The following is a 25,484-nucleotide window of genomic DNA, read 5'->3' as shown; positions in this document are numbered from 1 at the left end:
GTATATGGTGGTATAAACCAGGTTAGGTCTCATGGGATCCCTAGGGCCAAGACAGACAGGAACTCCAAGGCTGATGTATGACTATCAAGAGAGTACACCAACTTCTTGATGACTTGATGCTTTTGCTGTCTTTAGTTGTTTACTTTATTTTATTATGTTATGTTAGTCATCATACAGTACATCATTAGTTTTTGATGTAGTGTTCCATGATTCATTGTTTGCTGCCTTTGATTCTGAGGCAGCTCAGATTCCTTTGCCCAGTTCTATCTTACCTTTGTAGTACCTTAAAAACTGGACATAAAGAGATTTAAGATTGGACTTGCATTTTATCTCTTAGTTTAATGTCCAGCAAGTCTGTATTCTGGAATGATGTGGGAGTTCAGAAAGATTTGAGTCAACCATTTTTCAGAGGTGAGTTATTGTCTTAGCAGCATCTCCTTCTATTGAAGGTGCATCTGGGAACAATTTTGTCCTGGTATGTCCCCAGTATATCCAGTTATCCTTTGTTTGTCTGATCCTTGGCAATGGAAAGTATGGCAATTAATGGCTCTGGATATCTTGTTCAGATGATTTGGGGCTGAAATGTCTACTTCATTCCATTGTCTGCTTTCTCTGAGGATCTTGAATCAGCAATTGACCTGCAATTGAATGTTATTTTAAGGTCTTTAATGGTTGTAACTTCCTAATTCTGCTAAGAATTTTTTCACTTTTCCAGAGGCTTGGGGATTAATAAGGACAGTGAAGTTTCTGAGTAAAGGATAAAACCTTTCATAAATCATGAATAATTGTCCCTGCAAAATGTCTTTCTCTATCATTGGATAGAATAGATATGTTAAGATTGCCTAGGTAGAAATCATGAAGTCTTAGAGCCTCTCTTTTTAAATTATGCCATTGTTATTGCTATGGCTTCAACCCTTCCAGAAAATAAATATTCTATTGCTACCATATATTCATTGTCTAGGCAGCTAATTTTATAAAATTTGTTTAGAGATGCTCAACTAATCTTGTCTTTCATATTTTGGTGTGTATCACCTTTATAGTTTTTTCAGGATGATGTTAATTATAGTGAAGCATGAACTGGGCATATTCTCTGTCATTCTAGGAAAGTTTCCCTGTTACTATTTAATATCAGAGACAATTTACCCCAATTGGAATGCAGTGTATCATGGAGGATTTTAGCAAGGTCCATTTGAAGTCTGGTAACACTATGCATCCTTCCTGGATTTGACAGATCTTATCCTCATGAATTTTAAAACTTGGTGATTTCCATTTTTCTCCCAGAATTTGGGGTCTAATTTTATGCTCCTGTTTATGGACTCTTTGAGCTTCTTCATGGATTCTTCCTTTCTGTTTTGTAAAGGGATGTTTTTATTAGAACGCTCTTTAGCAGGGTGATCTGCTATTGCAATATCTTTTACTTGATGACAGCAACTTTCTTGGGTAGAAAAACCTTTGTGTTTCTGTAGCATTTCAAAATCATGAACTACTAAACTACTAATGAACCATTTCAAAAGCATATCAGTGATCCGTGTGTGTGTGTATATTTTATTTATTGGCAACTTCACATGCCTTTTGTATGACCACAAGTTCAACCACTTGAACTGATTTGGCTTCTGTAAAGGGATAAGGTTCTACAAGAGAATCTAGAGTAGTTATTGCATGTCCATCCTGGTATTACTACTTTTCACTTTTAAGATAAAATTCATCAATAACAAAAATGTCAGAATCTGGAATGGACATGAAGATTTTTCCTAGGATGGACACTTCTCAAAGTACAGAAAAATAACCATGAGATTCTTTCTCTTTCACTAGGTCAGGTTAATCATGTTGCTAGATTAAGAATGTTAAATCAGTAGATAAGAATATGAAGAGGAGAAAATAACCGTATTTGATAATTAGTTCAGCCTCAACAGAAAATGCTGGATGTTTTCAGTTAGCAATAGGGACTGTACTGCATGTGGTACCTCAGATTTGTAGATGATCATGTTAGTTCAGGACATCTGGGAAAACAGATGTCAAGAAGAAATTAGAAGTACAAGATCTTTATTGGAAGCAATAATCCTGTGAAATGTAGAAGTGAGAGGGATGGGGGAGTAGTCAGGTAAAATCTTTAGTCTATGAAGCAGGGCAAATACCTGTGAAAGAAGAGAAGGAAGGAGGATTGAGAATGAAGCACCTCAAACTAAGGTAAATGTCAGAGAAGGTCATTTGCTCAGCCCAAGTGGGAGTTCCAGAACAAAGACTGCCCTTTAAGGAAATCCCATTTTGGGACAAATGACCAGGACCTAATACCAGGGTGACTGAAGTCTGCTTGGGGAGATTGTGTTCTTGACTTGAACATGGTGGCAAATCTCAAAAGCAGTCCTTGGAGGCTGTCAGCTAACTGCAGTCCTTTTGGTGGGTTTTCTCCTTAGAGTAGGTCCTAGTAAAACATACTGCTGTCACAGTCCATACTTGCACTCTGCAGATCCATTGAACACAGTGGAAACAACTTCTCCAGGGTTCCTTTACACCTCTCTTACTGAGTAGGGACTCAGGTGGGGGTTGGTTGGAATAACCACAGCTTTACCGTAGGAGTTGGTCTTGGGGCAATAACTGACATGATGTGTACTAGTTGACAGAGGACCAGATTGTTAACTGTCCCTGAGGCAAAATTGTAAAGGAATTTTCTCTTTACAAAATGCAAATGTGAATGCAAGTTTTCTGATTCTCATTTCTGATTGGGACAAAAAAGAAAGCATTGTTAAATCTATGGTTGCATACCATGTACTTGAGGCCTTATTAATCTGCTAGCAATGCTACCACATCCAGCACAGTAACTGTGACACTATTTGTTGAGTTGGCAGTAGAGGTCTATAGTCTATGGTCTATAGTCATTCACTAGGGTCCACTCAATTTCTCTAGGGAAGGGACCACCAGCGTTGTATCCCTTTTTGGAATGTGATATTGTTTTATATTTACCATCATACTTGGGGTGGAGGTTTTTCAGCGACTTCCACTTGGCCTTCCCCTCTACAATAGCTCTTCTCAATAGGACAAGGACCCAATGTGAAGGTTATGCCAACTGGCAAGTATGTCAATCCCAACTATACTATCTGAGGACCAGAGAAATGATGACCACATGCAGAACAGATGTAGAACAAATTGCATGGATGTACTGTAAGTCAGTGGAATCTGCTTATTACCTGGGCTTTGCACACCCCACCTTAGCAGTGGAGCCTTTATTCTGTTTTGTGGGTATCAATATCAATGAAGAACCCATGTCCAAAAGTCCTTGAAATGTCTGGGTATTCCCCTTTCCCATATATTCAAGTAAATGGCTATCAATCTTGTTGGGAACGGACTAGTGGAACCATTAGTAGATACCTACCATAGTTTTGCAAAATCCTTCTTCCTGAGGACCCACTCACCTCTTCAGTCAATGAGTTCCAGATCTTAAAACTATTCAGGACCAGGAACTAAGCAAAATAATTTGACTTTAAAATGAGATGACCACCTTCAGCCTCCTGCTTTTATTCTTGACTGCTTTTGTGTGCATGTAGCAAGTAGCATCCTCACTAATTGCCAGTCTATTTTGTCCATAGAGACACTGCAATTCCTTGCAGGCTAAGCCCCCCTAGCTGCCCCTCCAAACTTGCTGGTTGTTAAGGTAACTGTGGCCCCCTAGTTTGTGGTTTTTAAGCACCCCCACCTCTCTCCTATTATCCCCCATTAACCCCATTGTTATTAATGAGCCAAATCCTGAGACCAGGTTTCCTACTCATAGCCTTGACTTAAGAGGAAAGCAAACACTTTTTAGAGATGCTGGTTGAACTCTCTCCAGCACATTCCTAATGGCCTTATTGAATGGTGGGGCATTCTGGGCCCTCCTGTGGAACATAATCCTGTGGTGGGTATTATGACCTCATATTCTGGCCAGGAAGCCTACTTCCCTGAGCCTTTTAATCCCTTTTTCCGCTGTCTGTCTCAGCAACTCAGGCTTTTTTTACTTGGCACAGTGTGGACCAGCACTTCCTTAGGTTTCTAAGAACCATCCAGCATCATGCTCACTGCAACCTTAGGGTCCTGTGCCATACACCATTAAGAGGCCCCAAGTAAATAAACTTTTCATTTATCCAGTCTGGCATCCTTGATCAAACTCTCAAAATCTATTACAATGGATGTGCCCCTTGTTCTTTTTATACAAGTTACATAATTCTTGCAGTTCCTTTGGGAATCTAATCTTTACCCTGTCTTAACAAACCTGGCATAACCCCAGAGGGCATATGCTGGCATTTAACCCTAGTTATCAGCCTTAAAACCAGGGTTGTATGGGCCCAGGACAGGTAGCTTGAAGATGGGCTACTTTGGCATGAACATTATTTTGAGGTGAAGGCAATAAAAACCCAGCAGATTCAGGAAGAGCTCTTTACTTTCACCCCACCCTCCAACTGCCGATTGGAAGAGAGCTATTAACAGACATTCCTCTTTACTAAGGAACTTATCTGCCTAACAGGGTGTTTGTTTTCCAAAACATCTCCTTTCAACTTCCTGCTAATGGTCTTCCTCCTCTTTGTATCCTCAGGCTCTACCCCTCTCCTTAGCTCCTGTGTCCTGTTGCTTCACTATCCTTGGAATTTCCAGATCTGTGTGGATTCCTCGTATGTATGCTATTAAATTCATTTTTCTCCTGTTAATCTGTCTCATGCCAATTTGATTTTTATTCCACCTAGAAGGACCTCAAAGAATATAGAAAATTCTTTCTCCCAACAAGACAAAATGGAGGTATTTCTTGAGGTGGGCACTGGATGCCTTGTGAGGAGAAAACTTCTCAGTGTTTTGCTGAATGAAGTCAATATTAGCCTTCAAAGGGGAGGGTGGGGCACATTTCTAGGCTCTGCTTCAGGATATCCACAGAGACACTGTCCTCAGGGACACCTACCCACTCATGTTTTCCAAACTCATGATTTCCAATCTCATGTTTTCCCAAGATGGCCTTATCCTTAACGTAGTAGACCTTATGTGGGATGAAGTTTCAATGGCCTTTGAACCCTCTTAACCTTAACTGTCAGATTAGGTGTTTGTTCCTCAGTTGTATCTGCTCTCCTTCTGAAGAATATAAGGGTCTCTTTGTAAACTACTAAACAGGCCCTCTGGTTCTCACACTTAGTTTTAAACTTTTTAACTGCCCTACAGTGTATCAGTTTCCCTCTGTAGTTCATCAACGAAACAGCAATAACCAGCCAATTCTATTTTCCTTGTATGTACTGTTATACTTACTATTTTATAAATGCTGAATAATCCCACTGGCAAGAGTATCTGTCCATTGAGGTGTTTTTCTTGTCCTAACTAGTGACATTTTTAGCAGTTGGGCTTCCTTTGCCTTGCCTCACATACCACTTAGAATGAAATCCTTCTTACCACCCCACTGGTCAGTGAACCAGTTCCTGAACCCCATTTTACCCCCTGTTCTCTTGGGCCACTCCAGATACCAATTGTGTCAGGCTATGTCTTCTAAGAAGCAGTCACTCACAGCACTCCAACCGGTCTTAAGGGTTAACTTGCTTCAAGCTCATGAACTCCTTGCTTACTGACCTAAGTCCTTTCATCTGCAGCAGAACTGACTTACTTTCCTTGAGATTTGCAAACTACTGGTCTTAACGAATAAAGGACAACTTTCCCAAAAGATAAGGGCTGGTCACACTTGGAAACAGCTGCCACGGATGCTTGCAACTCTGTTCAGGGTCATGGACATAGGACTAACTGTCTGGGCACCTGCTACTCCTGCGCGCAGCCCCCCTCCCTTTCCCATGCCTTCCCCTTTAAAACCCCCTGGATTCACCAGGATGGGGAAAATGGTCTTTGAGATGTTAGTCTACCATCTTCCCAGGTTGCTGCCTTTCTGAATAAAGCAACCTTCCTTTCCCACCTCACTTGTCTCCCAAGTATAGATTTTTGAGTGGCAAGCAGCCAAATCTAAATTTGGAAATAGTTCTGTGTCCAGTAGCCTCACCAAGACAGATATAGAAATGCATTAATTTGGGGCGCCTGGGTGGCTCAGTCGTTAAGCGTCTGCCTTCGGCTCAGGTCATGGTCCCGGGGTCCTGGGATCGAGCCCCGCATCGGGCTCCCTGCTAGGCGGGAAGCCTGCTTCTCCCTCTCCCACTTTCCCTGCTTGTGTTCCTTCTCTCGCTGTGTCTCTCTCTGTCAAATAAATAAATAAAATCTTAAAAAAAAAAAGAAATGCATTAATTTATTGCTGGTAATGGCTATGAGACACAAAGGAGAAAGTAGGCAGGAATGGGGAAAACCTTCAGACTACAACTCAGGTCTGACACTTAATGAAATAAGGCTGGGAAGGAGCGGGGATTGGATAGGAATAGCATGCAACTGAGGTGCAGCTTTGTGAGTCTCCAGGAGCCTGACAGAGAGCTCCAGAGCAAAGATTGCCTATCGCAGGAGGCTTGCACTGGTCAAAATAACCACATTCCCCGATCCCTGTTTCTCTGGGAGCTGTTTGGGAAGGGCTGTCTTTGGCTCAAATAGCAGCAGATCCTGAAGATGCTTCAAGTTCAGGTTGTCGGTGACCTGTACCCCTCATTACAGGTTATCTCTTAAAGAGAGATCTGAGCAATGCACTTTTATACTTTCCTGCTGCCAAATTAGGTATGGACTAGAGGCTGGGCATTACTTTTTACATTTTAGACTTTTTATCTGGGATCATTTCCCTTCTGTTTGAATAACATTTATTAAAATTTACTTAGTGACATTATTCTGATTATAAAACAGTTTTTAATGCTTTTTTTCTGGGGGATGTCTCTAGGTATAGAATGATAAGTTATCTTTTCTCCCCACTTTAAATATATTATTTCGGGGTGCCTGGGTGGCTCAGTCGTTAAGCCTCTGCCTTCAGCCCGGGTCATGATCACAGAGTCCTGGGACCGAGACCCACATCGGGTTCCCTCCTCTGTGGGAAGCTGCTTCTCCCACTCCCACTTCCCCTGCTTGTGTTCCCTCTCTCACTGTGTGTCTCTCTCTGTCAAATAAATAAATAAAATATTTAAAAATATATATATATTATTTCACAGTCTTCTACCTTCTATGATACTCTTAAGAGTTCAACCATCATTCTAATTGCCTTTATTTTGTAGACTATATTTCATTTCTAAGTACTTTTACAATCTATCTTTCTTCAACATTTATGATGTGTCCAGCTGTGGTTTTATTTTTATTGCTTTGGACTTCTTGGCAGTCTTGGCTTTTTAATAATTACAAAAAATTATCAGCTACTTTTTATCTCTTCTTTATGCTCTCAAGTCCTTCTAGAACTCCAGTCAGACAAATGTTAGACTTTTCATTTTATTCTCTATATCTCTTCTCTATTGTATTTATATATCAATCCTTCTGGGATGAATTTTGGAAATTTTCTTCAAGTTATACTTCCGGTGTATACGGAGCAAAAATAAAATTAATCAGATTTTTAACTCATATTCTGAATTTTATATTTTATGTACTGTATTCTTTTCTACATATTCTTCTTGGTTATGTTTTAATCTCTTGGTTGCTCTGTAAAATCCATTATTTCTAGCACATTTTCAAGGATCTCGTTTCTTTAAACATATTTGCTTTTTAACCTGATTGATAATTCTGATATCTAAAATGTTTGTGAATCTACTTCTGCCAGTTCTTACTCATAATATGTTTTCATTATGAGTTTGTGGTTCATATTTTGGAGGGTATATGGAGATACTCAATTTCCTGTGGTTTTTAGAATTCTGGGTTTTTAAGTTCCTTCAAGAGGGTTGATGTTTTCTTCTCTTGTATCCTGGAAGTATGATCAATCCCAATGGCAGATTAAATTCTGCCATGGTTGGGGTTTCCTTGCACCACACAAGTAACTTGAATGTAGACAGTACACTTGAGGGTAGACTAGTTTATGTTCATGTATTCTCAGGGAAGAATTTACCTTCTTTCCTCTTCACTTAGCACCAAGTTTGAGGAGGCGTATTTCCTTGATGTCATCTTTCCTGGCAATGTTTTGTTTTGTTTTGTTTCTTATATCCTGAAGAAGTCAAAATTTTGTGTAAAGATATATTATTAGATTTCCTAGGTGGATGGGCCATACATTTATTTCTTCCTCATATTAGCTCACACAGAAGCCGCTCAAGAATCTCCAGTGTTCCACAGAAACTGACAAGTCAAAAGATTCATTTGGTGCCTGCTTATCCAGCATTCCTGGTTTTAAATAATTTGGGGAATTTTTCATATTCCTTAGTTTTGTATCAATCTATTGACATTTTATAAAAGATATTTTTATATTTTTATTTATTCTATTAGATTAAATACCCCCTCCTTAGGGAAGGATTGCTTAGAATATTTAATCCACCATACTTCTGGAATATAAATACTGATGACTCTTTATCTGTTATGTTTTTCATGGACTCCCAATATTTTTTCCAACTGTTTCTCACTGGAAAGTAAGGTTGCATAGTTGGGCAACTTTTATTTAAAGTATTCAATACTTTAAATAAAACCAATTTTAATAAAAATCTAACTTACCCAAAAATACTCTTGGGAAGAAAGCTTCCTGTTGAGGAGAAGGAAAGAAGGTAGCATATGCCAAGAAGAACTTGTTTGTCATGAAAGAGGTTTTTTGTGTATTTTGTTTTTAAGCCAACTTGCACCTTGCCTTTGTTACCTCATATAATCTTGATGTTAACAAAATGTTTATCTCTTTCTGGTTCATCCATATTCTGTTCTTCTACAGCTCTGTGTTTCTTTCTATTGATCTTTTCTGATCTGCTCCTTTCCATCCCCCCAGAGTCAAAATCCAAGCTCTGTCTTTAATGCTCTTGTATTAGGGCAGCATTCAATCCATTGGAAAATAGAAACATGCATCTCTAAGGTTCCCACTTACATTATTTTTCCTGTGAAAAGTGCTGAAGGACAAAAAATTTTCTAGTCTTGCAAGACTTTAGCCCCCTCCACCTTATTGTCCCACCAATGGCTGCTAAACCACAGCCCCAATCTTGTTATCCCTGCCTCTTGTCCTGTGATTAACAGAGCCTCAGTTTCCCATAGTTTTCAAGGATTGAACAATGAAATATGATCTTCCTCAATATAGTCTATAAAATCTTTATGTGTCTTGCTCCCCTAGGACATTCAACTTGAGCACTGATCACATAGTAACTTTTAAAGTAATCGCCTGAGTTACTCCTTTTGTTTGTTTTCCTTCTTTCACACCCCTTTTGTTCAGCAAATGTTTATTAGTTACCAGGCAGTAAGTATCGTTGGTGCTAGGGTAACAAGGTGAATAAATAGGACTCCTGTCCTCAAGGAAATTTTTGTTTCATTTTGTTTTGTTTTGTTTTGTTTTGTTTTGTTTTTAATAGAGAAGTAAATAGTTCCTATGTGATTTGAGATATTCTTCACATTCCTTGGTAACTGAAGTAATATAATCCAAGTTTGAGTAAACTTGAGCTCTACAAATGATAGGAGAAAAGAATAAGTGAGGGTGCATCTGATTTATCTGAAGATGGTAAGCCTATGTTTCTGGCCATGGAAGTCCCTTCTACAACATGCAGAAACAAAAGACATTTCCAATGAAGAAGACATCTGATCTTCATATAAAATAGGCTGCTCTTGAGGAATCTTATCCTTCAACTCCCTTCCGAAGTGGGGAAGGAGATTCTGACAAATTTATATCTTCCAGAAAAATAGGTATGTGAAAGACAGATGGGCTCATTTACTGTGTTTAAGGAAATGCAAATACTTTAAACAGATCACTGGGGTGGCAATCAAGTCATCATATTGCAAGTTTCTCAAATGTATGAGAAAATCTTTACCTTCAGATGACTTTTACTTGTTTAGAACATTAAATCTGAACCAACCAACCTCAGTGTTTTGACTGTATACCTTGCAATTGTCTCCAGCTCTAAAACTGCAAACTATTTAATAACTTAATGAAACTATCATTGTATACTCCATTGTTATAAAGGTCCAAAATTAATTAAGTTAGAGTTCTTTTGGAATGGTATAGATTTGCTTATGTATAGCTCTCACCCAAGAATTTAGTGTAGGAGAAATAAGACTGTGTCTGTACATTACCCTAGCTATGTACCTATATTGTTATCTTATAGTCAAGGAAAACCTGATTTGTGACTACTAGAGTCCTGAGTTTTCCCTTGAGATGGCTGTAACTCCCTTATGCTATAGTCATTGTCTCTGCTGGCAGCTGTCTCCAGTTCTGTTCTGCTGTCCTCACTATAATTCTAGTTCATTTTTCTGTGGAACAATAGGGGAAATGGGGATAAAGACAGGGCAACACTGGTGATAATGACAGGATATTATTGTATTATTGCAATAATGTGCTCCCCAGTTTTTTGGTACCAGGTGAGGGTATCATTTAGAAGAGAGTGTTGGTATGTGTAACCACTCTATTCCTATGAGGTAGATATCAAGTGTTATCCCTATTCTGTTACTGAGGAAATAGCCCTGTTGCTGAGGATTGGCCCAAAGACACACTGTAAAATAACAAAAATATAGGAGGAACTTGAATTTGAGTTGATATTTGAGTGTCTATGTGCTAGGAGCGTTGCTAAGATCAAATATCTTTACAGGGCAAAATTGCCAACTCCAGCGGTAGAGTCAGAAATGATATTAAGAGAATATAAGGGTCTGGCAGATATTGAGTATCCCTGGAACTAGAAGATTCAGAGGAAGTCTTGTAATATGCACTTGAAAGAGCAAGTGACTGGTAGCACAGTTTCATTTCAAAGAGAAGCAGTGTCTGTAATGAGTCAAGCAGCTTACAAATGGTCTTGTTTACTCTCCTGCACCACCCTGTGAGGTGGATGTTGTCCATGTCTCAGAGATAAGGAAACTGTGGTAAAAAGATCAAATAGCTAGAGTGACAGTGAGGGACTTCTGCTTCCAGGAAGATCAAGTGGCAGTACTTATCTCTTTTCCTCCCACGAAGCACGAGAAAACCCCTGAACACTTTATATAAAATAAATACAAAGCTCTGAAAATAGAAAGAAGAAGGACAACAGACTGGGAAACTCAGGACCCAAGCAGCGACGGTGTAGAGAATTCCCTGGATTTTCTTTTAGCCTCATATATCCTACACTTGAGGCTAAAGAGACTGGCAACCCAGAAATGCCAACAGGCATAGACCAAAAAGGCCCAAACAAAAGCCTTTTCTCTCTACTAAAAAGACCAGGAAAGAAAAAACCTGGCAAGATAGACAGCTTTTAGACAATAACCTCTCTATTCATGCAACGCTAGGCTTCCACCTTCTAGAGGCTATAAGAAAATGCCACACCCTGCCACTGGGTTTGTGTCAGGGATAGCTGACTGGGAAACAGACTTGCATCCCTTCTAGGCAGTAAGGAGAAACTTGCCCTCACCCAGGGCAGTGGTGACTATGTGGGAGCCTGGACTTCCGCCTCCACTCGGTAATAATGAAATGGCATCCCCTGCCTTCCCTTGCTGGATCAGTGTCAGGAAAGGCCAACTAAAATACAGTGTAAAAATAAGATCCACAGTCTTATAAATTATAGAGATGGAGAACAGATTAGTGAATGCTGGGGGTTGGGTAGAGTGAGAGAAGGGAGGTGAGTGTGGCAATAAAAAGTCAGTATGAGAGATTCCTGTGGTGACGGCCATGTTCTGTATCCTGACCATATGAATACTGTAATAGGACTGAACTGTGTCCTCCCCCTGCCCACCACCAACCCACCAAATTCATATGTTGAAGTTCTAACCCCAGTACCTCAGAATGTAACCATATTTGGAGATGGAGTCTTTACGGAGGTACTAAAGTTGAAGTCATTAGGGTGGGTCCTAATCCAATATGACTAGCTTCCTTACAAAAAAAAAAAAAGGGAATTTTGAACATAAACACATACAGAAGGAAGACACTATGGAGATACAGGGAGAGGACAGCCATCTACAAGCAAAGAGAAACCATCCCTGCCAACACCTTGAGGTGTTCTGCTCACCTCAATGTAAGCTTCCGAGGCTAAGAGGCTTAGAAGAAACCAACCCTGTAGGCAACTTGCTCTCAGACTTCTAGCTTCTGGAACTGTGAGGAAATAAATTTCTGTTGTTTAAAACAACCAAACCTGTGGTACTTCGTTATGGCGGCCCTAGCAAACTAATATACTGGATATGATATTATGATACTGAGAAATAGTAATCTGAACCAAAGAAATAATAGTCCATTTCTGTATTTAAACAATAAAAATCCAAATGGCAAAAACTTATAACTCAGGATTGTCTCCATCTGTTTCTTATGTGGTAAGGGATTTTCATAAGGAAATTTCAGAGGTAATTTTGACTTTGTGAGTGTTTTGCTTTATGTGCTGTCTTTAGAAATTAACCTCCTCATAAAATCCAATCCCACTTTGCTATTTTGACATTTCTTTTGTCTGAAAGCATTCATTAACATTTTGCATAATTGCTCCATTTCCAGAGCAAGTATATAATTTCCTGCAGACTGAAGACTTCGTGATGCATATCCAATAAAGTCCATCCTGTCTGCTAGTAGTTGATGCCTTAGTCTTACCACGGGCTCGAAAGAGATTTTTCTGTCATGGATCCTATTGGAGCCTATTGAGTCTCATTGGCCCTCTACACCATTAAAATGTGACCACCAGTAGTGGCCATTTGTAAGGTCTACCATTCTTCAGTCATTGTTGCTCTCTAATGACTTCCTAGCTCTTTTCTGACTATATGCTATTAGTAGTTATTGCCAAGTCAACATCTAGAATTTCAAGCAAAATTACTTAAAGTACTTTCATAACTTGTTTTTTTTTAACCAAGATAGTCATGTAAATATGAATTTAATTTTGATAATAATATTAGAGAATAGGGAAAACCATGATAATGTACTTAGGAGAACTTATATTCTAGTGAAATAGGAAGTCAAAGGATGGGCTTATGGAAACAAAGATATTTTCCTTTCTGACTAAAAAGTAAATTGCTCAGAGCTTCAAGAAGAATTTTTTAAAATTGAATATATACATTTTTTCCCTAAAGCATTAAGAGCAATTATGGAAACAGATTTCATGTCATTATTTCTCAACTGATACGACTTACTGTTGTTTTTTGTGTTCAAACAAACTACAATTTAAAAGTTCTTTAATACTTACATGAAGTTATTCATCATATGGATAATTCTGGTACTTAGCCCATAGAATAGTGACTGATAACTTCTTTATGTAATTCTATTTTAGGCCTTGAAAGAAATGGATTCCTTGAACACTCTGTGTAGACTGTATATATGTGCTTTAGGAAGGGCATGACAAAACCTCCATCAGTTGTTCCACAGTGACAGAAATTTCAATCAATAGATCTAAGTTCCAGAAGCTGTGTTTTGGCTTCTTTTCTTCATATTTATACCTTACCACACTGCAACTTCATCTCTAGTACTAGAAATCAGAGCAATGTTTACATTCAGGCTGCTTGATTTCTGGCATCTGCCAAATATTATAAAATGACTTTTGTTGGCTCTTAAATAAAAAGCGCTGTGAAGTTGATCTGATAGTCTGCACAAGCTGAATAGAATTGTTCCTCTTATACTATTATTTATACTTAAATTTGTCCTTTCCAAATCAAGAATAGTCTGACATTCAGCAGTTGGTTTTTCTTGATCCTGTGCTGGTATATGATGCTTGTTTGTGCCAGAAACAAACAAATATGAATAATAATGTTCCATCTTTAAAAATTTGTGAGAGGCAAACCCCCATTAACACACATATGTGTATATAATTAAAACTGGTAAATATCGATATTATTACTTTACAGCTCCAAGTTATAAAGACATTATTATATCTTCTTCATTCAGTGAGACTGTTTAAAATAAGCCATCAATATATCTACAAGAAGAAGCCATAAAAAATTAGAATTTTACTTTCTATTAGAAAACATAGGGTGAAAAGAAGCCAGCCAGGAAGGTTTACAGACATGGAACCCTTGTAAACTGATCCTAGAAATGTCACTGAGTAAAGATAGCTACTTCCAGCTCTTTTAAGTCATCTGTAGAAGAGCAATTTATGTATTTCTCTTCATATTTACATAGGCATCATTCTTCTTTAACAATCACTACCTTCAAGGTAACCACAATATCCTATTACTAAGCACCTAAGGTGTGCAAGTCTCCACTTAAAGAGGTTATACACGGTGTTCAAATATTAGAGTTATAGCTAAGTAGGAAAAAAGATGATAATGAACTTCGGGTCTGATGATTAATAGGATAATAAGAAGAATGAACTAGAAAATCAAAACAATGTGTTTGCAGCCTGTTGTAACTTAGGTTCTTCCGGGAAGCAAAATCTGAGATAAATTTTTTAAGCAAGTGGATGACTTTGGAAAGTGAGGGAATAGGGGAGAGAGCCCTGAGAAGAGTGAAACAAAGGAAGGAGAGCTGACCCAAGAGTGTGTGCTTGAGTTGGCTATCCCTGTGGGCAACTGGGGCTTAGTTCTGTTGTGGAGACCCTTCAGAACTGTCAATCATAGACACAGGAGAGAGGAACAACCCAACATCTACAGGCTATGATTAACACTGGAGGGTGTTAATTTTCTTTTTTCCTTTTTTTTTTAAAGATTTTATTTATTTATTTGAGAGACAGTGGGAGAGAGAGAGTGAGCACATGAGAGGGGGGAGGGTCAGAGGGAGAAGCAGACTCCCCGCTGAGCAAGGAGCCCGATGCGGGACTCGATCCCGGGACTCCAGGATCATGACCTGAGCCGAAGGCAGTGGATTAACCAACTGAGCCACCCAGGCGCCCTGGAGGGTGTTAATTTTCTCTCCTTCAGCATTCTCACCAGGAAGCAGAGAATCCGAAAACAAACAACACAGACACACACTATGGCTGTGATGCAGCGCTGTCAAGAGCACCTGTGCTCAGTCAGTGGTTGACTCAGCCATGGCCAGAGTCAAAAGTTGGGTTGATGAGATATGTCAGGGGACTGGCAGATATCTAGTGTGATGACCATCTTTGACACTTATTCATTAGGTGCATTACTTCTCCACTCTTAGCACCTATTTCCTCATCCTAAAAGAGGCAGGGGGTAACCTACCCTGCCTGTTTCCCTGAGTGATTGTTAAGAATTTGTAAAAGCAGTTGGAAGCAATTTAAAGAATAAGGCGTTATAAAACTGAAGGTGGTTGAGGCTGTTCTAGACCTAAGACATGAGAACTAGAGAGAAAACAGAGAACAAAGAGGAGGTCACAGAAAGCATCTAGCAGGCCATCGGAAGCCCCTGCATATGATGTAGCAGCTCTGTAGCAACCATGGACCAGGAAAAGAAGACATGCACAAATGATGACAAATACCACATTTAGCATCTTGGAAATAAATGTGTGAATTTAACAGATCAAATTATCTACCAGCTGGGTTATTAGGAGATTGTTTCTTGTTAAGAATAAATATTGATTGAACTGATTTAGCAAATGCCTAATATATGAAGACTGTAATGCCTAGTCTGCCTCTCAGACCAATTTAAGAGCTTTTACATTGCAGTCATGTCCGTCTACTCCTCAGCTTTAGAGATCAAATTCACTTTCTTCTTCAGTGTTTTGACAATTGAAAGTCTCCAGTTGGGTTATTAATTTCAGCCTTATTTGATCTCTGAGGATTCAGCCAGCAGCTACTCTCCCATCCTCAAATTACATGACAGTTATACTTTTATTTCGTTGGAACTTTTGCAAATTTAATGAGTGTTAAATGCCAACATTACTTTAAATTTTCTCTGAGCCTTAGTGGAGGTGCACATACATGATAGAGATAATCAAGGCTAACAGTGTTCCATACACCAGCTCTCCTTCCAGAAACATGAAGACATTATGGAAAAACTTTGCAGGGGAGAGCCCAAACAGGTACCTGGAGTGGAAACAGATCTCAAAGCCTGATAGCTGAACTTCTTCAAGCAGTGGCCCTGTGCGCTTGCCTATCTAGGATCCTAATGGCTCACCCTGCTTCCTTTCAGTTACCCCTCCCTGGAGAGGTAGTGACAAATACATCACAAGGGAGAGGTACATGACCTAAAATTGTCAATTTAGTCTTCAATTATAGTATAAATGTTGTAGTAACCTTCCCTGTGACACAAACCTCAGAGCAACCCTCAGCTATTGATATTCTTAAAAACCTTAATTCTGTTTTTGCTTCAGCTTGAACAATCTCTGCATAATAAATATCTTTTTGTGCATATGGCGTTTGATCCTAAAACTTCAAAAATGTTCAAAGAATATCTAGTTCTTCTATTTTGAGATTCTGTGAAAGCCTGTCCTCCCCATGTGTATGCTTTGGGATCTTAGCTATTCCTTAACCTAACATCAGCATGGCTATAGTGTACTAGGAACTACGTGGCCCTGGGGACTGAGAAGTAAAAAGGAAGTCCCAGTTTGATCTTATGTCACAGTCAATCTTACTAAGTAATGATAAAAGTTGGCCTGGGTGACTTTGGGGATATGGGGAGGGGGCAGTGACCTCCAACTCAACTTGCAGTGGGGAGCAAAAGTTTCACAAAAGACAGCTCCTGAGTAGAAGAAGAGCAAGAAGCAGATGGAAAAGAAATGTACCCAGTCCTCTGTTCCAAGTGTCTCCATGTGGCAAGAGGACAATGTAGATGTGGGAATAATGCACAAAAGCCAGAAGGCCAGGCAGAGCCATATGATCAAGGGCTTTGAGTACCCTGCTAAGGCTTGGATGGTATCATTTGATCCAGACAGAAGAACTCTGTTGAAGTCCTATTGAAGAGTCCCTCGTCTTTATAAAGTATCTTTTTGTTTACTTTGTAACTTTTGTGTCCATGCATTCAACAAGCAAATATTGACCACCTAGTGGTCAATGTGCTAGTATGTAGTAGGTACAGTGCTAGTTGTTAGGGATACAGGAGTGAGTAAAGCATGGATCCTGGTATCTACTGCAAGTGTGTGTGTGTGTGTGTGTGTGTGTGTGTGTGTGTGTGTGTGAGAGAGAGAGAGAGAGAGAGAGAGAGAGAGAGAGAAGAGAGAGAGAAGGAAATACCCAATAATTTTAATAACAATATAATATGGTAACATAAAGGAGAAACACTGTTAAGCCGTCCCCCACAGAGTTCAGGGAAGTCTTTATAAAGAAGGCTTTTCTCTGAAGCTGATTTTGTTAAGCTTGGGTGTTCTAGCAACCAGAACTGCAATGTGAATTGTGGATGCAGATAAACTATGACTTTGTGTAGGGTTATGGTTGTTTTTCATAGAACTGTCAACACCTACTGTAACCAGAAGCAGTTTGAGAGAGAGAGAGAGAGAGAGAGAATACAGGAGCAGGGGCAGAGGGAGAGGGAGAGGGAGAAGCAGACTCTCCTCCTGAGCAGGAAGCTGGATGCAATGAGGAGCTTGATCCCAGGACCCTGGGATCATGACTTGACCTGAAGGCAGAGCTTAACCAACTGAGCCACCCAGGTGACCTGAAGCACACTTTTCTTTATTACTCTGCAGAAAGCTAGATTAGGTTTGCTCTGGATGTGGAGGTCATAGAGCAGCCTCGCCCCATGTGGCTGCATGAATCATGATTCTTGCTGATGTGACCACTGGCATGCATAGCATGGAGACCAGAGGAGTGTACTATTTCCTTAGGTCAGTGTTTTGCCACTCCATTATACTATCTGTAACGGGGCATTCTGATTTCTGGACTTTTAAAATACACAGATCCTGATCTGGATGGGGTTTAATTTGAAAGAAGGAGTCTTGCATAACATCATTCGTTTCTTTGACTTATTAAAAATAATTAACCAAACATATAGACTTTACTCTCTGCCTCATACTACCTTCCTAATCCCTCCCTCTCATACGTAGCTGAATTCAACATTTATTCTTACAGACTACTTAGCATTCAACTGAAAGGCACAGATCTCTAAGTAAGGTAAGAATTTCTTTCTAAGTTGTTTATACTTAGATCTTAAAATTGGGCATGAATGAATCAAAAATATATGGTCTTACCTAGTGCTTTATTTTTCTGCTAGGAAAAAGTTGTGACTGGTTATTTAAACTGATTTCATATGGGGCGCCTGGGTGGCTCAGTTGTTAAGCGTCTGCCTTTGGCTCAGGTCCTGGGATCGAGCCCCTCATCGAGCCCCGCATTGGGCTCCCTGCTCAGTGGGAAGCCTGCTTCTCCCTCTCCTGCTCCCCCTGCTTGTGTTCCCTCTCTCACTGTGTCTCTCTCTGTCAAATAAATAAAATCTTTAAAATAAATAAATAAATAAATTGATTTCATGCAAATATTTATAGTACATATGTGCAAAATAAATGCTTAATAAAAGGTTGTGTTGAAGAATCAAGCTGAGATATTTCAAATAGAAGAATTTACCAAAAATGATAAAATGCAAAAGATGAGGGTCCTAAGGTTCTGATAAGATAGTGAAGAAGGGATGAGAAAAGTCTGTTTTGAAAAGTATTTGGGGAAATTTATATCTGAGGGTATATTCTTATTTACACTCTGCTTATCTAGTTACACTAAGGAGGCTTGTTAGCTGCCCCAAGGATACACTCTTCCCCCACTCTGTGGGGAAAAAAGGACTGTGGTAATGGTTTTCTAGCAGAATCAAGTAATCTTTGAATTCTAAAATAAGAAACTGAAGTCTGCTAGATATTTACAGAGTCTCAAGGGAGGGTCATTAAGTTATCTCATTCTTAATGCCTAAGAAAGGATACAACAAGTTAAGATTTAATTATCAATAGGTTCCTATTATTTGGGACTTTGGACAATAGAAAAAAGAATACCGGAAGATACCTTGGATTTTCTGTGTCATCTGTACCTGATGAAGCAAACTTGAGTTTCTTCATTTCGCAGAAACTTGGAGGAAATCATTTCTGTCAAGAACAGTAAACTGGTGGCGTCTCAGACATTTATAAGCATATTTTAATTAAAGAATGTAGTCAGCTGTAGTGCTCAAAATCATAATCTCCACAGTCAAATAATCTTCGATGTGAATACCAGCTTCACCATTAGCAGTTGTGTATTTTTCTCTGAGCCTTAGTTTCCTAATCTGTAAAATGGGATAGATAGAACCTCCTAGGTTTGTTGAGAAGATTAAGTGCAATGTAGTAAAGTGCTTGGCAAGGTGCCTGGTACATAGAAATGTTCAATAAATATTTATTACTATTACCTGAGAATACAGATATGAAAAACAAATAATTTCCTAGTCTTATTATAATATGACATTATGATACCTTGTAATACTTGTGTCCTAAAAGTTGAATGGGTCTGAAAGTAAATTAAAGTCCATAGTTGAAGACTCCACCTGGTTTCTGTGTGCAGCCGAATAGCATGTTCTACCAGTTGGCCTGAACTGGAAAAGGGACAGATTCCTGGATTTAGTTTCCCCTCCAGATGCTTTGAGGAGACCACAGTTGTATGAATGTTTTGATCAATAACCAGAGATTGTGGGTGACTCCTGATTGCTGTAGTCAGCAACCAGGTGTACATTGTACACTAAAGCATTAAAGGTGTTTTTCTTCCTGTGACTGCCAACCAACTGGAAATTCCCAGAGACTTGTCTAGGAGTGGAAACTTTGTTCTAGACTATTACATGACAGTACCCTCTTCTTTGAGACTTTGAAAGAATCTCTGTAACTCACTTTCAACCTCAAACATACAGATGTTCTACCCCACCTAGTGGGAATGAATATCTTTTCTCTAGCAGGCCTCCCAACAGCCACCTAGGGGCCACTGAAGAGCTCTGTTAGTTTCTGACTTCTTTTAAGTTCTGGGAAGACCAAACTGCCTACCCTGGGAAAACCCATTTCTCAACTTCTCCCAGGTGACACTAGCCCTTGGGTATACACTCTCTAGGGTCTGACCTGACTCCCCTATAAAAGAAAACTGGGATCCAAGTTTGTTCCATGTAACTTTAGCTAAAAACACGTCACTCTAAAAATCCTGCTATTCTGGTTTTCTTTAACTTTGGGTTCTTCTTTCCAACACAATACTATCTTTCTAAAATATGCCCACCTTTCACTGGTATTCAAATGAGGTATTTATGTATTAAAAATTCCTCTAATTTGGTCCAAACTAAAGTTCCCAACACATATTTTAGGGACTCTTTTACTCCACAGTCTTTAAAAATATGTGTATTTCTTTCTTTTGAGATAGACCTCACCCTTAGAAGTTTTCTTTTCTCTGGGTGTTCATTTCTGGCAAGTCTCTGTGACAATGCACTCAATTCCATCCCTCTCTGTTAAAGAATAAGATGTGGCTAGCTGGGGAAGCGTCTCATCTCTTGAATTTCAGAATTTTTCTCTGTAAAACATGTTAAATGACTCTGCAGAGGCTTACCCTTACATTCTGGGTAATGGGGGTTGCTCTGTCTTCGCTCTTGGAGTCTCACAGTCTTAAGCTGTACACCACTCCTTGGCAGCTGTTTTGAGTTCAGACTCCTATTCCCCAACCTACAGGGTATCAAGATTTAAACTAGAGATAGGTAAGCAAATGTACATTTACAACTTTATTGCTTTAACACTTTCTGTTTCACTTGGCATGTCTTCTCCATGGCCAGCCAGGTTCTGTCCTACACATCATCTTTAAGAAATGGGGTCCTTTAAATCTAATAGAACTTAGATTTCTAAGACACATTGCAGAGAATACCTTCTGAAGAGAAAAACTTTCTTGCCTTACCTTTCTGTCCCATCCTTTATTTGCCTTAACTGTAATCACTAGAATGTCCTCACAATTACAGCAAATCAATGTTACTAAGCCTGATTTTGGTAATATTTCACTCTATAGGATGTTAAGGCTTAAATCATTTCAAATTATGGCTTAACATCATTTCTTCTCTTGGAAAATACCACTGTCTTATACAAAGTTCAGGACTTTACTGGGCATTCTTTTCCCAGTTATATATTTAAAAGTTTACTTATTGTTTTAGGACTACCTTAGGCATATTTTTTTTCCTTTTAAACCTACTATGGGCCCTCCTCTCCATGCTATCCCAGCCCACAACATCCCCACCAAAGTTTGCATAAGAAATATTTTTTAAAACATTTTCCCTTAAGTAAATTTCTTTAATTTATATATTCTTTGAACTATTTCATCTAGTCATCTGATCCCTAAAAAATTTGTTATTCCTTTTTTAAAGTTGTGCTATGTATTTTTAAAAGCCTAAAACTTCTAATGATCATTTACCTATAATTATGTAAGATATTTGACCATAACTTTTGATATAACCTCAAAAATCTCCTCACTCTATGTTTCTAACACAGGCAACAAACTAAAATATTCAGCAAAGCTATCCCATTTGTTTAACACATTATAATGTGAATTAATACAAAACAAAGATGTCCCTTTTTATTAGTAAAATATTTAGAATATCTAATGCTGATGATGTTGAAGTACGATAAACACTTCCAAACATGACTAGTGGCAGTATATATTACAAACCCCTTTTTGAAAGCAGGATCTCAGTAAATATAGAGCATGTAAAAATCTATAGCTAATATAAAATTCATAAAATGCTAAGACACAATATACAAAGCACCCTATTTCAGACCTGGTGAATTATTGGAAAGATCATCTCCTGGTGGGTAGATTGAAATAGAGTTCTAAGGGCTAAGATGGTATTAGTTGTTAACCTTTTTCATCTGCAATACATTATTTGCCTATGGGACCTGTAGACAATAAAAAAATAAATATTTTTTTATTCCCAGGATTTTTATCCCTTTTGACTGTGAAGTAAAAAGCCTTTGGCAACTTTTGAAATTCCACCTGGTAATTATTGGTAAGGGGGCCTCATTTCTGAGTTCCAAGGCTTTTATAGTCCCTAAAACTTACTGTGTACATACTATATGCCAGACATTGTTTTGTTTTGTTTTTTAAAGATTTTATTTATTTACCTGAGAGAGTGTGAGAGTGAGAGAAAGAGAGCATAGAGGGAGAGGAGACGCAGACTCCCCGCTAAGCAGAGCCCAACATGGGGCTTGATCCCAGAACCCTGAGATCATGACCTGAGCTGAAGGCAGATGCTTAACCGACTGAGCCACCCAGGCACCCCCAGGCTTTGCTTTTAAAACTTTTATACACATTAATTTATTTAATCCTCCAAACCACCCAAGCGTTTATTCTCATTTCTGTTCAATGCCACAGACGTTGAGTGTAAGAGCCATGTCTATATCCCAACGATCTTATTCCTTAGTGGTCTTTCTAAACAAGATCATTTATCATATGCTTATATCCCTTCCACCCAGATGTTATCAGATGTAGATAGCTCTGGTCTATGTTATACTCTCAGTTGCCATAACTTCTGGAGAGTTAAATTCCAGGATTAGCTTTCATCTACAATGTATAGATTTAATATTTATCCATGAGTAAGCGTATAGTCAAAATATTTATCAACCCTTAAGGCAGTGGTACTAGCCAGTCTGTGGAGATACCACCTAATTAGAATGCACCACAAACAACCAGTAAGAACATATGGATGTGAAGTCACTGAGTATAAATTCCTTCCATGACTAACTCATCCAGGGATGTGTGAAGAAAATTAGCAGCTAAGTTTATCATTAACAATGTACATTGTTTATAGACAGCTTATGGGGATCAGAAGATGGTGGTGGATTAGGAGGACTCTAGGCTTGGCTTGTCCCATTAATACAACTAGATAACTGTAGAATCATCCTAAATAGCCCAGAAATAGACCTAAAGACTGGCAGAACAAATTCCACAACTAAAGGTAGAAAAGAGGCCACATTTAAGAAGGTAGGAAGAACAGAAATGTGGCTTAGGAGAGAAACTTATTGTGGCCACTGTGGTGGGGAGGGAGCCACAGTCATGGAGAAGGGTGAGAGAGACTAGCACACAAAGGAGTAGCATGGAAAAACTGAATCCCCATAGCAATTGGCTTGGAAAGTAAGAGGGCCTAAATTTTGTGAGTTCTTGAAATGAGTGGGGCTTAAAGCCTAGAGTTTTAAAGGTCGGCATGCTTGGCTCTGAGAGACCTCAGAGGACATTGGGGCTACTCTTGGAGAAAAGACCGGGTAAATAGCCCATGGACATAGAGCATGGAAACAGTGATCTGAAGTATGCCTAGGGCACACAGTGGGAAGGTTATTTTCTCATCTTGGAGCGTGTCCCAGAGAGGCAGTGTTCATGGAGAGACCCTTCCAGAAACAAAGGAACTAGTAGATGCCATTGCCCTCCCTTGCCCCTCAGCATAAGTGTAGGGCCACCTGTGGAACCAGCACAGAGCTGACCCTTGCTACCCAACTTGCTTACACCAAGCCCAGCACCCCCAAGCTCTGGTGGAACCACACTACCCAATCATGCTTATCTTTGTCCTGGTATGGCGGGCCCCCTCCCCCAGAAGACCAGCCCATGCCCCTGCCAACACTGTGTTTCCTAACCTGGGAGTTTTGCAAGGCCTTAGTTCCAGTGGCAGTGGTGACAGGTCTTATTTCACAAGCAGACCAGAGCACACTTAGTTAAAATGTGCCAGATTCAGGTCAGGGACCAAACACAACTCAATAGGCAAAGAGAGCCTCTGTAGACAACTGGCCTGAAGGATAAAACAGCCAGGACAGAGTAGCAGAGAATATGCAGACACTCCCAGAAGTGCCAGGCCCTGGGGAGTAGGGGACACTACATGGCAGGGGACACTACTACAGGACCTCATCTTCATAAGGCCATTACCCTCAAAAACAGGAGACATAGCTGACTTGCCTAGCACATGGAAACAGGCACAGAGACTTAGACAAAATGGGAAGACAGAGGAATTTGTCCCAAATGAAAGAACAGGACAAGGACATGGCTGGAGATCTAAGAGAAACAGATATAGGTAACATGCCTGATGGAAAATTTAAAGCAATGATTACAAGGATACTCACTAGGCTTGAGAAAAGAGTGGAGGATATCAGTGAGGCCATTAACACAAAGATAAGGAATAACATAGCAGAGAAAAAGGGCTTAATAAATAAAAGGAGAAACACACTTGATGGAATGAATTAATGACCTAGAAGACAGAGTAATGGAAAGTAGTCAAGCTGAAAAAAGAGAAAAAGGAATTATGCAAAATGAAAATAGACTCAGGGAACTCAGTGACTCCATCCAACATAATAACATTCATATTACAGGAGTCCCAGAAGAAGAAGAGAGAAAAGGGGGCAGAGAATTTATTTGAAGAAATAATAGTTGAAAACTTCCCTAATCTGGAAGAAGGAAACAGATATCCAGTTCCAGGAGGCACAGAGGAACCCCAACAAAATCAACAAAGGCAGCTCCACACCAAGCCATATTGTAATTAAAATGACTAAATATAGTGATAAAGAAAAAATATTAAAAGCAGCAAGACAAAAGAAGCTAGCCACTTACAAAAGAAACCCCACAAGCCTCTCAGTGGATTTTTCAGGGGAAGCTTTCCAAGCCAGAAAGGAGTGGCATGATATATTCAAAGTGCTGAATGGTAATAACCTACAGATAAGAATACTCTATCCAGCAAGGCTGTCATTCAGAATAGAAGGAGAGATAAACAGTTTCCCAGACAAACAAAAACTAAAGGAGTTCATGACCACTAAACCAGCCCTGCAAGAAATACTCAAGGGGATTCTCTGAGTGAAAAGACCAAAAATGACAGTATGAAGGTGGGAAACACAAAAGCAGTAAGAATGAATATTTCTGTAAAAATCAGTCAGGGACCTCACAAAATAAAGGGATGTAAATATGACACCATATACCTAACATTTAGAGAAGAGTTAGGGGCGCCTGGGTGGCTCAGTCAGTTAAGTGTCTGACTCCTGATTTCAGCTCAGGTCATGATCTCAGTGTGGTGAGATCGAGCCCCGTGGTCAGGCTCCATGCTCAGCATGGAGTCTGCTTGTCCCTCTTCCTCTGCTCCCTCCCCCAATTACTCTCTCCCTCTCTCAAGTAAATAAATGAATAACATCTTTAAAAAAATAAAGAAGTGTTAATATCTAATCTATTCTTCTCAAACTATTCCAAAAATAAAAAAGGAAGAAAAATTTCTGAATTCATTCTATGAGGCCAGCATTACCCAGATACAAAAAACAGACAAAGACACTGCAAAAGAAAGAAAACTACAGGCCAATATCCCTGATGAACACAGATGCAAAAATCGTCAACAAAACACTAGCACATAGAATTCAACTATACATAAAAGAAAAATCATTCACTATCATGATCAAGTGGGATTTATTCCTGGGATGCAAGGGTAGTTCAATATGCACAAATCAATCAATGTGATACATCACATCAATAAGAAAAAGAATAGGAACCATATGATCCTGTCAATAAATACAGAAAAAGCCCTTGACAAATTACAACATCCATTCATGATAAAAACCCTCAACAAAGTAGGTTTAGAGGGACTATTCCTTAACATAATAAAGGCCATATATGAAAAACCCACAGCTAACATCATTCTCCAATGGGGAATAAACTGAGTGCCTTTCCCCTAAGTTCAGGAACAAGTCAGGGATAGTCTCTCTCACCACTTTTATTCAATGTAGTACTGGAAGT

At 39.3% G+C, this 25,484-nt stretch overlaps 1 protein-coding gene across 8 annotated transcripts in view; it reads left to right on the top strand.

Annotated features, from left to right (window-relative positions):
• Positions 1-9,456: 9,456 nt before the first annotated feature.
• The window catches only part of HHLA2 (HERV-H LTR-associating 2), an 82,766-nt gene continuing 66,738 nt past the window's right edge, over positions 9,457-25,484 (top strand). For 7 of the 8 annotated variants that reach the window (XM_027587178.2, XM_027587176.2, XM_027587177.2 and 4 more), the window contains exon 1: positions 9,457-9,699. The gene's annotated coding sequence lies outside the window, so the exon portion shown is untranslated. Of the gene's footprint in view, positions 9,700-17,851; positions 17,889-25,484 lie in introns of those variants that run through there. The other variant, XM_027587175.1, reaches the window with a different exon arrangement.

This window comes from Zalophus californianus, chromosome 1 (genome assembly GCF_009762305.2).
Source record: "Zalophus californianus isolate mZalCal1 chromosome 1, mZalCal1.pri.v2, whole genome shotgun sequence".
Lineage (NCBI taxonomy): Eukaryota > Metazoa > Chordata > Mammalia > Carnivora > Otariidae > Zalophus > Zalophus californianus.
The sequence above is the reverse complement of the archived record's forward strand: the minus strand, read 5'-3'. Positions and strand labels throughout refer to the sequence as shown.